This window comes from Oxyura jamaicensis, chromosome 4 (assembly GCF_011077185.1).
Source record: "Oxyura jamaicensis isolate SHBP4307 breed ruddy duck chromosome 4, BPBGC_Ojam_1.0, whole genome shotgun sequence".
Lineage (NCBI taxonomy): Eukaryota > Metazoa > Chordata > Aves > Anseriformes > Anatidae > Oxyura > Oxyura jamaicensis.
The window spans coordinates 30,675,685-30,691,997 of NC_048896.1; positions in this window are offsets into that span (position 1 = coordinate 30,675,685).

A 16,313-nucleotide genomic window follows, 5' to 3' on the forward strand; every position below is an offset into this window, starting at 1 on the left:
ACCCAGTGATGCAAAGAGATAACAGCCATGACATCACTCTTCCATTACTACCAGCCTTTTGCAATTCTCTGTTTTAATTTCCTTTTTCAGGCATGTAGCTTGTTCTAGGGACCATAAATAACTCTAAAATGAGATAGAGATATCAAGAATGAACTTCTTACAAATTAAGCTTGTAGAAACCTCCCATTCTTGTAAAATCAGACAGTATTTCTCCAATATTTTGGAGCAAACCTGTACTAATGATTTCTTCACAGAACCTTACAATAACAGAAAATACAGTACAATATACGAAAGATGTGCCTATGCTGCTACTTTCTAGTGAGTGGAAATAGAATTCTTAACTAGTAGAAACACAGACGGATTATTTTGCAGTTCTGTTATTGATTTGATAGGTATCTTTGCATGAGTTCAATAATTCACTGAATTCTTTTGAGGTTAATTACTGCCGGTAAAATACTTTGCAGCTTCTGAACAGAAAAGACTATAGCCCATACTAAGAGCCTGAGATTAATTCACCCTGTGATTGATATATAAATAGTACATAACCCCCACCTTAATCAAGATGACCAGACTTCTGCTGTAATAGAAATACATGATACATTTAAACTCAAGTCAGTTTTCAGACTTGAGTTATGTTGCTTGTAGAAACTGAAATTGGGACAAGTCCCCCCCCCCCCCAAAAAAAAAAAAAAAAAAAAAAAAAGGATATGTCTTGCAATGAGGACCTTGTTGATCACAGATTTTGTTATCAGAAATACCCTCCAAGATCATCAAGCCTGGCCCTGTGATATCACAAGCAATGTAGATAACTAATCCCTTCTGTAAACTAACCAAAAAAGAGCAATTAATTTTTGGTGCTTGCTTCTCCACTGCTCCAGTTTCAAGACTATTCTAGAATATAACTCATATGATATTTATATTTATATTTATCGTTTCTGCATACGGTTACTCAGGCCCATTAATACTTCTATTTTTTGTTTGCTTGCTTTAACTTTTTTCTTAAGTAGTAGTTTTTTGTGTCGAATTACTTACCCCACTGATGACACCAAAATAACTTCTATAGAAAGCAATCTTACCCTCCTTTGGATTCAAATTTTCAAAGCTAAGCAGATTTCTTTCAGTTTCCTACCATAAGATATGCCCTGTGTTATCCTGATCATCCCACATGCTGTTTTGTAAAACCTTCATTGTAAATGTCCACTTTCTTTCTTTATCTACTTATTCTCAAGTACCAGCCTGTTTAAAATAGCAAATGACATAAAAACAGAGATGGAGCTGGATCGGGAGTTATAAAGAGCTTTGGCTATAGAAAAGTTAGAGGAGAGAAGCATCTGCAGTAAAGAAAGATGGTTCTGAAGTTACCAGGATGTGATTTAGTGTTGTCTTATAAGAACAAACATAATCTGCAATGCTTGTAAATTATGACAAAGGTATTTATTCTTGTTGGGGGTTGTTGGTTCTGTGTCTTTTGTTTTGTTTTAACCAGATAATTTTTGAGTCCTATGCATGAAAGTTTGCAAGTATTTTTGGAATATGATCAACTATTATTTCATCAAGACCTTTTTCACTGGCACAAATACTTTCCCTGTGTCTGAACGCTTACATTTTAGGAAAGCTTTTGTCTTTTTCAGAGCTCCATCACATAATTATTCTATGATTAACTGTGTCTCTGTCTTTATCACTCATTTTCAATTTACAGTAGATTTCTTATTAGTAGTTCTTAAGTACCTGACCTTGTACTAGAACATTTCATTCTATTTCCATTAATGCTGTTTTAAGGTCACCCTGTTCTTCCAATGTATTATTCTCATCTTCTTATAAATTGTCAGTGTATCTTAACTTTGAATGACTACCAGATTTTGCTATGGGGCCCATGACATCCCTCTTTATTTCACTTAGTTTAGGACAGCATAGACTACTGGGAAACAGTAGAAAGAATAAGCACATGCAACCTGGTGAAAAACAGTTTTCCATGACTGCCGTAACTATGAGTGCAAAGAGAAGTAGCAGGAATTTGCCGCTGCTATAGATGGGCTCAAAATTCTCATCAGCCCATTTTCAGCATGTAAATGAAATCTATTTTTGCTTCTTATATGACCCACGACTTTCAAATGAAGTAACTTTTAACTGAGATTGAGCCCACTGAAGATCTAAAACACCACTGCAACACGATTTTCTTAGGCTCCAAATTTAGCTATGACAAACAGGTATACACACTTGAATTATTATGAACTTTCATTACACTTTTCTAAATAATACAAGTTAAATTATTCCAAACTTTGCTCTACACAGTGGAATTTTAAAATATGCAAATGAAAAAGCAATTATGAAATACTTCACTTTGCATTTTTTTCTATCTAGTGGATTTGGTCCATTTCATTTTAAAGTGAACATCCATGAAAGTAAAAATAAAATAGTAAATTACCATGTATTTTTGTATGTCTGTGTGACTTTATGTCAAACAATACATACGAATCACATAGGCCTGTTGCATATATACAATAGAAACAATGACATTTGTTTACACACAAATTCCAGATTGGTTACAGCTTATCACATTGTTTTGGATCCAAATGCATGGGTCACATTTTTATAAACACATGCAGGTGAGTGAGTAAAATGGACTTCTGGCCCATTTAAAATGAATTAACTTTAAAAAATTCTCCGCAGCATCTGCCTGCCACGCTACTTACTGATTGAAGCTACTGTAATTTGCTTTCACTTATTTCACTTCTTTCAATTTCAAAAGATTTGTCTTCACCTTTTGTCAGGTTTCTTTATATGTAGGTATAACCTGGTATTTTATGTTTTATGGAGACATTATTATTTGATTCTCCTACAGACAATCAGCTGAACACTTGCATTCTTGCATTTGACCTCAGCACCTTAGTACCTTCTCACCAGCTTTGACAAGAATGACTTCTGCTTTGAAGAACTGGGTTAAATATGCCTAACTGAAAGGGCTTACCTTTCTCTTTTGCTTGTTCTTGCTTTTTAACTCCGTATGTTCATTTCATACTAGAATTTCCAAACCTATGTTGATCCAGAAGCTGCTGTTTCAATTTCCAAATGTACTCTTCTGATAACTTTCTGCAAAGAGCTTGGCTGTGTCAGCATGTTAGATTTTGTCAAAGACATCCCAACATCATAACAGTGCTACTCTTTATGCAGACTCCATTAAGGAAACTGACTTTGGGCCAGATTTTTTGAGCCAGGAAAAATTAGAGACAGAATTGGAGGGGAAGCTTTGAAGACCGATCTTCAAAGACGTGGTTTGATGTGACTTTACAGAGTAGATTCTAAGAACAAAAGCACACATTAAAATAGACCGTGTGTATTGGGTTTCTGTGGCCAGGTTTTGGTAGAAGGGAGTCTTCACGGGTGGCCTCTGTGAGTAGAGCCCAGCAGCTGCCCCATGTCAGATCACAGCAACACATCAGCGGCAACAGCATTTGGGAGACAGGAGTGAGAACTGTTTCTGCAGCCCCCCAGGTGAGTGCAGCAGGAGGGCAGGAGGTGCTCCAGGCACGCAGCAGCAGTTCCCCTGCAGGCTGTGGAGAGGCCCCTGGTGGAGCAGGCTGTCCCCCTGCAGCCCATGGGTCCCACACGGAGCAGATCTCCACGCTGCAGCCCTCCCGTGGAGGAGCCCCCGGTGGAGCAGGTGGATGTGGCCTGGAGGAGGCTGCGGCCCATGGAGAGCCCCCGCAGGAGCAGGCCCCGGGCCAGAGCTGCAGCCCGTGGAGAGGAGCCCACGCAGGAGCAGGGGGTCTGGGGGGAGCTGCCGCCCGTGGGGGACCCGTGCTGGAGCAGTTTGCTCCTGGGGGATGGACCCTGTGGTATGGAGCCGTGTCGGGGTAGGTCTTGAAGAGCTGCTGCCTGTGGTCAGCCCCCGCAGGCTCAGTTCAGAAGGACGGCATCCATGGGAGGGACCCCACAGCGAGCAGGGGCAGGGAGGGACAGTGAGGGAGCGGCGGAGATGAAGGGTCAGGGACTGACCGCAGCCCCCATTCCCCGTTCCCCTGCGCTGCTTGGAGGGAGGAGGTGGAAGATGTTTTGAGTGTGCTTTTAGTTTCTCACTGTTCTTGTCTATTAGTAATAGGCAGTAAATTTCATTTATCTCCCTGTGTTGAGTCTGTTTTGCCCATGACAATAATTGTTGAGTGATTTCCCTATCCTTATCTCAACCTCTGAGAGCTTTCCACTGTATTTTTCCTCCTTTCCCTTTGAGGAGGGGAGTGAGAGAGTAGCTGTGGTGGAGCCCAGCTGCCCAGCTGGGCAAAAACCCCACACCCTGGTAAGAACAGAATAAATAACAGATCTTTTCAATACAGTTCCCAATAGTATACAAAAAGCAATAATTTACTTGATCTGCCATTTCAGGACAAATATTTATTTCAGCCCTCTTCAGTGTCATTTAGAAGTGTCTATTTAAATTTTAAACAACACTTTAATCCCATTTAGATGTGATCCAGGAAGCCCCAGTGCTTGTACTGCGAGTTTGTGTTTTTCTCAGAAATGAGAAATTATTGAACACATATATTACTGATGTTGTGAAAAGCTGTATGAAAGGACCCTTGCCTGGCTTCTGAACCTGTCATCTCTTCAAAGCATGGCTTATTCATCAGATCCAGCACAAACCTGCTACTGAACAGATTCATCGGGGTATTTCTTGTGTGAGGAAGGGGGTGATAAGGGATGCTAGAAATGTTAGGTAAGGAAAAGGTGCATATTTGGAATGATGGGCCTTGGCTACATCGATCCCTCGCTACATTTTCTGTCAATACAGGACATTTACAACCAACATAAATCCAAACCTGCTTGAGAGAAGATTGCTGAGGACCTGCATGCCTGCACAGAAAGCCCTGACTGCTGCTCTAAACTCTTCACAAGGATCATTTCATATCAGGATCTTACGCCTCTCTGCTCCTCTAGGAGATCCCAGAGCAAAGAGTCAGCCCAGCTGAAGTCGCAACACTGCTGCCACATCAGGATGATGAGGTTATAAAGAGGACCCTCACACCATAGTAAAGAATTAAAACAAGCAGGAAATAGTTCATTTTATTACACCACCCAAATATATTTGCTAATCAAAAGGTACAATGTGGGAAATTGCAACCCAAATTCTATTTCTTCTCTACTTTGTATTTTAGGACCAACAATGCTTATAAGCTTTCCCAGATTGAGTAAACTATTAAGGAATGGAAGGCAATGTGAGGTTTAAGCACCAGAGCAGAAGCTCAGGAAAGAAATACACCCTTACCATTTTTAGGGGTGCAAGATAGTCATGCAGCACCTCACAACAAAGTGACACTGGGACAGACCAGAAGACAGCGAGGAGAACAATGGAGTTGGACACTCTTTGTATAAAGGCAGTCAGAGCCTTCAGGGTGAGAAATACAGCATGGCCATATACACATGCATCCACAGGAAGGAGAGGTTTGCCTTTCTGAGGACGAGTCCTCTCCTCCTTCAAAAAGATATGCAGCCTGGAAGGTTGTAGGCATTTCCTATTGAACCAAGCTCTCTGTTTCTCCATCTGCATTTGTCAGATACTATTCTTGCAGTGCATCTATTTTTTCAAGGCCAACCCAGCATTGTTCTACTTGCATATATGCCTGTGTTATATATCTCTCTTCATAAAAGAGATGAACAACATCCTTCAAGCAAAAGCTTAAAGCAGAACCTCATAGGTAATAGATCTGAATAAGAAATATCGTATTTTCTTTTCATGAGAAAATGAAAGCAACCACTCTTCCACAGAACACCCACAGAATCGGCTGAAACATTAATGAGCAACAGGGAACACATACCAGATCCTTTGCCTGCTTTATTGGCTCTGCTTTTCCATGAATGGCAGAAGATATAAATATTATTGTTAGCCTTAGGGCTCTCTTCAAAAATTCTTGTCTGTATCAACTCATGTTGTGAAAAAGTGTCAGGAGCTGTGTTAAACCACTGCAGGCTGAAACTGAAAAATGGCACAATAATTTTTCCAACCAGTGCATGCAAGATCAAAGATGTTAAGAGGGGATGACAGGTGGCATAAACGTCCCAAGGCCCTGACTCACTAGAGGCATAACAGCATCCACTATAACTCTAATAAAAATAGCCCCAATAAAAACACTGTAAAAAGCTGCAAGTAGCCTCTTATATCTTTGACCTCGGGGTCATTTCACCAACAGATCAGCTGGTAGCTCAGTGAGAAAAGTGTAACTGTATTTTATTCCACACACAGGGCTAAAACTGTCAGATATTAAAATATGAGAAAACTCTTTTAAAAGACATATTTATATTGATTACAGCAACGAAATCAATGCCAATCGCTGTATGGATATGCATCTTCAAAGGAATTGCATGGTTCTACATCACTCCTCTTTTGCTCTGTAACTAGCAATTTTGTTAATGTCCTCTTATAAACTGGTGTTCAGGCTTGAAGCTCTTACTTAAGTTAAAATAATTAATTGACTTCAGTTAAAATTAATAGTTAATGAAGACTTTAATGCATAATCTACTTGTGAAAACTGGTAATATTTGTAGCAGCTAGTATAAAGTGCCAAAGCTCGACTTCTAGTAAATCATATTAATAGCTGTAATTTAAAATGCAAAAAGGCCTAAACTTAGCCTTTGAAGGAAGTTATTAGAATAAAATAAATACTTTTTTTTTTTTTTTTCTTTCTCCTAGATTCTACTATGTGGTTTTCCCACTTTTTATGTATAGGTTACATACCTATAATCATATTTGAATAATTATATCAATGCTGTTAATTGCAGCATCTTGAAATACATATCAAAGTAAATAGAGCGCTAGTAGTTAGGTATCTACTTTGGAAAGAAGCACAATCACAAGAGAAATTAACAGAAGAAAGAATATCAAGTATCAGCACTACACAGAGTAGATTTAGGTGTTAGTTCCTCGGGCTGAGGAAAACAACTCGTCTTTTCCAACACAGAACATAAAATGCAGCAGTAATCACTGTGATAATAACCCAAAGGCCCTAGGAAGCACCCACAAAAAATAAAATGCAAAGTTCACAAAGGAAAATATAAGACCAAAGCATTATTTATAGGGATGTGCTTGGGCCCTTAACCTGTAAATAAATCATACCGATTTTTTTCATGTGAATGAAGCCTCAAATTTGTTTCTCCAGAGAAAGACATGAAAGCCTACACTGCTTTGTGAGGCAGACCTGGTACAACAGTAGCTTAGAGGCTGAGGAGAGTTCATTCAAATGTTATTTAAGCATCGGCTCCATAGAGCTTAAAGTGATTTTGCACCAGCCTCTGGACAGCTCCAAGCTGCAATCCAGCGAAGCTTTGAGGACCAGGTATAAGCAGAGCTGCAGGGGAACGAGTTGTGTTCTCTAGGGAACAAAGGCACCTGCTCCCAAACCGAGCTGTGAAATCCCACCTGTTCATAACAGGAAGGAAAAGTGGTCAACATTTAATACACATTTTCAGGCATATAGCCAGTGATGCGTGTTATTTTGAAGTAGCAGAGACTATTACCCAACTCACTGATACTCAACAACTTCAGGTACTACTTGCTGAGTGTGAGGCTGGGCACTCTGACTTGGGGGAAGGTGTTTTGCACTGTGCTGCCGCTCAGGGTTACCACTGTGCTTTGCTTATGCAAGTCAGGGAGACTTGCTTCAGAGTAGGTCACGGCTGAGAGCTCACCTTCAGGCTGCTGGGCCACCTGTACAGTCCTGCAAGGGCAGGAACACAGTGAGGGCAAAGCCTCCTGCTTGTGTCACCAAGCCAGCCTGCATCGCTCTTACCCATTCCGTGTCAGCTTAGAATTGGCACACAAAATGCCACAGCTCTGAGGTAAGAAAGGCAAGGATAACATGTGCACAAGCCTCTACGAAGAAAATAATAATAATAATAATAAATCCCAGACATTCCCCAGCCTAATCATAAAATACATTTTAAAAGTCCTAACGTCGACTGAATAAACAGCAAGCCTCAACTCCTGCACATACACTAAACCAGCTCTAAGCCTCACCACAAGAAAAGTTACTACACTCAAGCTGAATTGACAGACGCTTCCAGCGCCTTAAAATGGATGTCTCTGGGTTGTGTTGGCCACTGCTTCATAATCCTAAGCGGCAAAAGAAAGGACAAGAGACTAAAGTGGAAAGCTAAACAGGGAGATATTACTCTCTCAGTTTCAGTTTATGGTCTTCATTTAATTGCCTATTAATCTGATCATTTTTTCTATCAAACAAACAATATGAACATTTCCAGGCATGAGACATTTCTCTTCTTCCTCCTTTTCCTCTACAGTGATTATGAAGTTAAAAGAACAGACAAGGAGGGGGAGCACACCTACTTTACTCAAATGAAGGATCATTAGGGCCTGTCAATGTGGCAGCTCATGTAAGGCAAGTGGTACTTGCCCCCCAAAGAGTTGGTTGAAAGACAGTGTGTCACTCCAGAAGCTCACAGTGCTACCTGACATTTGAAGATCAGCGAATCATATATTTTTAAAATAAATCAGGTATAATGTACTTTACAGTCATGGGGTTTATTACTGTAATTCCAATATGCACATGTCTTACATGCTGGGTACTATATGTGCGGATCAGGTTTCTCAAGAGCAGATGTGACCTCAGTATTTGATTTCTAAGGATCCTCTGCTTATCACAAAGAGATTGCTATAATTTTCTCTCTTTGGACAGATGTGGTTATTTCTCTGCTTTATACCCTTTTATGTAATACACTACTTGTCCCTTATCAAATGTCTGCCTGAAAAGGTGAATGCTAATGTCAAAGAATTTACATAAGAGAAAAACAAAGCATTTTTTCTAATTGTTGGCATCGAACAATTTGCCTTTTGAAGCAGTAAAATTCATTGCTGACAATATTGTTACAACATATTTAAATTAGTAAAGCATTGATCCTGCAGGGGAGCATAATTAGCTCTGCAGAAATACATGTAGGGGGAACGTCAAAAATTTTTCGTAGAGTGACTTGAATTATAAATAAGTGGCATTGCTATTTTTACTATACATATATTATAGGTAGAGTTGCCTAGATATTAAGGCACTCAGCTAGATGGAAGAAAGGAGAAGGGCATGAACCACATTATTTCTTTCTTTAAAAAAAATATTTAATAGGTATTTGCATTATTATCTTTGCTGGAGGGACTTGAAAGACTGCTAAGAGGTGCAGCCTTGCACTTACATGGAGTGCTGTTTGGTAGTGCCCCCTGCTATGTGGCCCTGAGTCAGCTGGTGGCCAGACCTGAAGGTGGCCAAAGAGAGGAAGGACAGTGCAGTGCAGCAACCCAAGCCCAAGGAGTGAATGAGCACAGCAGAGAGGACCAGGGAGCACCAGCCATGATGCTGACAGTGGGGATGAGGAGCAGGCTCACAGAATCCCAGAATCACTAAGGTTGGAAAAGACCTCCAAGATCATCTGATCCAACCATCACCCTACCACCAGTGCAACCCACTAAACCATGTCCCCAGGCACCAGGTCCAACCTTTCCTTGAACACCCCCAGGGATGGTGATGCCACCACTTCCCTGGGCAACCCGTTCCAATGCCTGACTGCTCTGAGAAAAAATGTAATGGAGGAGAGTAGGAAGAGATCTGAATGTGCCCTGTGCCACTGGCTGTGTTACAAAAGGCTGGCACTGCCTTCATATGGCCTGTCAAGGGAGGAGGAGAGGCCGTCACTGTCCTTGTGGAGCATGTTCAAGGAGAATTAATTGGAACATCTTGGTACAAAGGCAGTGTTGACTATGGCAGCATCTCATCTTCTGACTTTCACATTAAGGGAGTGCTACCTTAAGTCTGAATTCCTGCTGAAGTAAAGCAGTGACTCTTTTCAGTACTAGTACCCAGTAACAAACAAAAATAATGAGTGTGGGATAAGTCCTGTCCAATTTCATTCTATTCTGACAACTGACACAACTTCCCCATGATGCATGCATGATTTATAATTTATAATTAATTCATAATTAATTGTGATAGTGCTTTTCCTAATTTTAAGTAAGCACCGTAGCAAAACTGTCTAATTGAAATCAGCAATGGGATAAGATTCAAGATTCCTTGGCAGAATGCTTGGATTAATAGGAAAAACATTCTGAGCTGCCTTACTCAAACATTAGAGAAAGCTGGTTAATTACTGTAAGTCATTATTACGCAGGCTGAAATATAAACTGAAGTGGAGTTAATCTTGTGATCACTGATATGCCCAGCAAGTCTGGTAACCAGGCTTGCCATCCGTAGAAATTACACTCTGTGAGATCTCTAACCAAAGCTGGCAGTACAGCAGAGGGGATATTTAAAGACTGAATGAAAAGAAAAGAAGCAGAACTATCTCATAGCTGTCATGGTTGTTCTCCCAGACAAAGACATGGGCATTTTTATCCCCAAACCTCCTAAAAATCCTGGGAAGGGAATAGCATCCCAATACCCCAAACAGAATTTGCCTTAGTACTACAGACACTGGCACTGCTCTGAAGTGTACTGTTTTTCATGTGGGCTGTTTATTCATGTGCTAAGCTTCAAAAAGCAGCCTTATTCTACACACACACACAAATGTGCTCTGTCCTGCCAATTTACAACCACAACAGCAGCAAATAACTCAAGATAACAAAAGAAAGCAAGATTGAACAAAGGAGTTTGTCTCTTCTCTTACTGTTTACCTACGATCTGTACTCGCAGCGGTAAAGTGGCATGGAAAATGGACAGAAACTCTTTTAAGAAGAAATCTGGGTGCACAGTAGGTGATCATTGTTCTCAATTGGATTAAAATGACTGTGATGGATATAGAGCATCACGGGAAGAAACGCAAGAAAAATGTTAAGTCTTGAGATAAAAAAATCGGTGGATATTTGTAAAGTAAAACTTCCAACTCAGTGAGGCTTAAGGCTGGGAAATAATTACTCTTACACTTGAGAAGTAAATACAAAGTTATTTGGAATGAATCAAGTCTACCTTCCCTTGTCCTTACCTTCATTAATTCCTCAATGTTCAATGAGCAACTCTTGCTTGCTTTCTGCAGATGTTGTTGATCAAAACACAGGCGTGTGAGCTGCCCTAATTACAACTGCCATCCTTACAGCAAAACGCAGTCTTAAACTTAGCTGTGTACTTACTGCTTTGATGGATTTGATTTTGTACAAAGAGGATGAGCTTATGCAAACGCAACGTATTCCTGCAGCACCTACTTACAAAAAGCTTTTATTGAAATCCATAGGACAAGTCAGATAAGTGCAGACCCTTTATAGGAAGAGCAGAGTATCACTAGGTCTGCAATTTTTTAATTACCCTGTTTAAAAAAAAAAAAAAAAAAAATCTTAAAGATACATTACAATACATTATTAAATGAGCATACGCTGTGCAGATGAGAACAATTTCTGTTCACTCAAAGCTTTCTGCTTTAATTTATTAACGTATTACATACTACATATCAAACTAAAGTTATTGTGTAATCTCAGGCCAAAGAGGTGCCTTCACAGACTAATTTGCCTCATTATTTATTCTTTATTAACCATCTGGACAGCTGATTACTTCCTTCAAGGTAATGCGGCTTCTTGCAGCTCACAGTCACTATTGCCAAGGTTACTACAGTATCACCTGGTGATATGAGAGTACTTTTGGGGATCTCGAGCAGTCTTCCTTCCTCCAAGCACCCATCTCAGCGACCAGCAGCACCTTCCCATCCCACCCGATTCAGCCAAGCAGCTGGGGCCATGCAAGAGGCTCTGGCACCCACTCCAGAGAAGAGCCCTGCCAGGCTGGTATGGGCACCTCTTGCCCCTGCACCTTGCCCAGTGAAGGCTGCATTGGGACTGAGGTACTTCTCCAAGTCATCGTTTTCTGACAACTGCCATAGCACTGGGAAATTGCTGGTTTCCCCATTACCATTTAAGATGTGGACAAACCAGCTTACCTGAAATGGGGCTGTTACAGTAACTTGCTACCTATCAACGTGCAAACAGCATGCCAGCACATTTTTGAGGAATTAAAACTTAGGTCTGCTTTTGAATTAAAGCTGCAGATAAACATAATGTTTCATATGTTGTTTGAGAGAATATTATACGAATTAGAGGCTTGATGTCATTATCACACTGAATGCCTTGCTCTGCCCCACTTGCAGATACAGATAGATGCTTTTGTCACTGTATGAGGAGACCGTGCAAAACTGATTCTGAGGAACTTCATTATGCACTGAACGCTATTGCCTCTGGAGCCTTTTAACATCAGCATCCAATGCTTTTGAAAACTTAATGGATTTAATATGGTCTCCCCTTACCTGACCAATTTGAATCTTTGAAATTTTGTTCAATTAAATTTCACCCAATTTCTTATTATACTTCAGTGATGATGAGTTATGAAATGCAGAATTCAGAGGCATGGTTTTTAAAAACCAAACACATCTTGAGACCAGCATCAGTATGTGAATGAGCATACATCTTAGGTATTTCCATCACTCTTTTTTTGGTGGCAAGCAGAAATTTCAGAAAGAAATTGCTAGCACCTACCAGATGTGATGCATGGTGGACCTACAACAACATTACACTATAATACTGAGCTCAGTTATGGTCACCTTGCTGTAAAATTGATAATACAGGCATGGAGAAAGGAAAATAAAAGGAACCCTGAATGATGCATAGATTTGGGGAATACAGCTATACAGAAAGGCCAATGAAACCATGCTTCTTTAAAATGGAGAGACGAGATATGCAGAACTGTGTAGACAGTAGAAAATATAAGCAGATTTTAGTTACCTAGTTTACATAATCTGACTGAAAGAGAGGTTCATCTAAAGAATCCCTGCCTTGAAATTACTCAGAAATCAGGTACACAAACTGAAGTCATCAAAAAAATGCAGCATTGTGCTATTATTGATAAATTGCAGTTTAATAACTGAAATCACATTTTGAACCTTTGTTTTGAGAATGTTAACAGCAAAACAAAATGAAACAAATGAACAAAAAAAAATGATAAGCATTTTCTTAGCAATTGTGAATGTTGTTAATTTTGGGGTTTATGTGAAAGAAACTCTGCTAATCATGAAGCTAATGAATAATGATGGAGTTAATCAGAAGCCAACTAAAAACTGAAAGAGTTGCAGAAGTTGCTAGTTATAAATAAATAGAAGGAACCAAATTACACGACACTGGTTTAATTTAATTAATTTAATCACGAGTTTCTTATCGACACACAGCCCAGCAAAGGGAAAGGCAGCAGGACAGTGTGAAATTCAGAGCCCAGCGCTGCCCCATCCGAACTGGGGCTGGGAGGGCTGCTGCTCTGACCCCCCAGCTGCACACAATGCCTGAGCATCTTCAACAAAGTGGAACAGCGGAAAGAAGGGAGGGGGAAGCTAAGTGGAAAAGGAGAAGCTGACAGTGCAGAGAGCTCCCTAGAAATTATGCTGGAATTGCAGCATTTCCTGGATCAAGATGCAGGAGGATGAGAGCAGCTGCAATATGATACAGTGTCATAATCCAAATGAATGAAAAATTAATAGATGAAAACATACATCTCCATCTGAATGTGTAATTGATACAATTAGGCATTTTCATTTAGAAATAACACTGTGCATATGCTTGTCCATATTTTGGATTATTAATATTGTCCTACAGATTCTACAGAACTACCAAGAGATGTCTCTTCTTTCTTCGCCTTTTTTTTTTTTTTTCTTTTTTTTGGTAATAACACACTGTCTTAATGATGTCAGTCAGCTTATTTAAGGGCTTATAAGATTCATGGTAAGTGCAGCAAATTTTGTGCTCCAGGAAGAATATCTAAAGTGTTTATTCTCTGTGCTGTGAGAGTGGTGAGCTGCTCCTAGGCTTGGATTCTTTGTGCAGGCCATGTAAGCATTGAAATAAACGCAGGATGTAGAAGAAGAGAGAAAAAGGTTCAGGCTTTGCTATTATGTCAAAAGGCTGGCAGAGTACTGTCAATCTGGAAGAGACTTGATGAAACATTTTACACCAGGATGGTTCCTTTGAGATAACATTTCTCACACCACGTTCAGTCTTCAGCATTAAAGAAAAAATAAACAAAACAAAAACAATAAGGCTAATAAAAAAGAAAATGAGGCAAATACCCTAATGTGCGCATAAAACTGTACAGCAGCAGAAAATGGACACTGCAGAATGGATTATGTTCTGTAATATTTGCAAAATAGATCAGAAAATTTTCATTTCAGAAGTTCTGGCATTAAGAACTAAAACAAAGAGATTGTTTTTCTAGTTTTGTTTTGAGTTCTAAACGCAAGGATCTACCACAATGACTTTTTTTTTTTTATTTTTTTTTTTTTTTTTTTACTAAATGAAAATGAAAGAATTGTGAGAATTTGGTGATTTCCTACATTTTTCCTATTACCACCATAACTTTTAAATCATCTGTTTATGGTAATTTAGTTAGGCAAATGGTATATCATGTATAAAAAGTGGCAGCAAAGAAAAGGACTCCTGAGACTGGTGGTAAACACATTAAAACCTAAGATAAAACTTAAGTAGAATAAACTTAAAAAAAAAAAAGTAAAAAAAAAAGTAGAATATCAGAGGTAAGAATGAAGCATGCATTTACTGATGGATGACTCATTACCTTGCCCTACAATTCCTCCTTCTACTGTTGCAAACATAAATTTTCTTCACATCAGCTTTTTGCTATTGTCAGGAAAAGGTTGCTTTCCTCCCTCTGCAATCCACTTCTGCCAGCAACCAGGGGACTGAGAATAAGCGTGAGGCATAACTGAGCAAATAATGCAGTTCTCAAGTTCTAGACTGCATTAACATAACCATGTTTTAACTGCTGCCAGGCTACCTCTCACGGCCTTAGTTCCTTGTCCCCTTGAACCCCTGAACCCATGTTGGGTTTTTCACTTTCCCTGAACCTGTGAGCTCCCCAAAGAAGGAAGCGCTGCTTTGCTCCTGCTTGCAGAGTACCTGCCTAGCTGTGACACAGCACAAGGCACATCTTGCAAAGGAGTTGCATGTGCTCTTCATGCAAGTTTTACCTTCACACCCTTTCTGCTACTACTTAATTCCAAAAATGTAAAGAGCTGTTCACATGCCAAGTGTTTCATTTCTCTTTTTGTTGAGAGAGTAATGGTAATGATGCTAATATCTTATGCTTCGACTTCTCTTGCATTTGAAAAATTCTGGACTGTTCTCTATTTATTCCTCACAGCGTGTTTAACAGACCGTTGTCTTTGTGTATCTCATAGTGATTTTGGGTATCGAGCCATGCAGCCCCCTGTGAGATAAGGAAGCAGTACAATTATTTGATAAATGTGAAGTTGCACCAGGGAAAGACTGCAGGCTAAAACTACACAAGTGCCGAGGTTTCCTACACAGTGCATGGAAAAAACAGGGTTTCCAAGTGGGATATACAAAATGGCAAGCCATCATATTACATTTTCAGCTAATTAACCAGGATAAAATATTGAGGACATTCACCACAGGTAGCTCCTGCAGTATCTATAGTCTGAAACCTGTTCTAGAAAACCGGTGCCTCCACAATAACACTGTAGAGGTACTCTTGCCAATTAACAATAGCGAGGCTGTGCTCTCTGGTGAAATGCAGCTTTTTCTGTTATGTCCTCCCACCTAAAAACTGTGGAGGAAAGAGATGAAACTGGATTTCAGAGGTGAGCAATCAAGGAGGGGACTACTGTGTGAAAACCCAAAGGCACACTAGGAATGAGAAAATGTAATTCCTTCAGTGGTGCTGTTGCAAGTCTCTTTTCCCGGGCATCGTGTGAGTGGTATCGCATTTGGCATTCCAGGAAAATTAGACCTCATGTAGTCTACTTTCTAGACCCCAGCTGGAATCAAAGCTACAGTAGTCCTGCTTGATGCACGTCTGACTTTCAAAAGGGGAACACACAAACCAGTCCATTTTTCTCTGATTTCTCAGTCCTAATCCTGAAGGGAGATATGTAAAACATCCTCAAAATGTAACTCATCACAATGCATTTTGTAACTCTCTTGGATAGCAAACATCAGGATCCAGTAAAGGTTCTGGTTTTATGGCAAATCATAATCTGTCTCCGCATTAGCCTCTTGATATTTCAGTCTGTAAATGAAAATGCCTCCCTTGCAATGAAAAGATCATCATCTTAATATGTTTCTTCATGGTAATGTTCCTTCTATTCCATAGATACCATACCTTTTCTTTGTCAGGCTAATTGATACACATCTAATGAGTGTTTCTATGTCAGTCTCTGTATAGCTTTGAAGTTTGGGGCTTCTATTTAATACTGGAAGACAGGCACTGTGACCAGGACATTTTTGGTATTTCTTCTTCCAGATATGTTTCCTGGACCATTAAAAAATA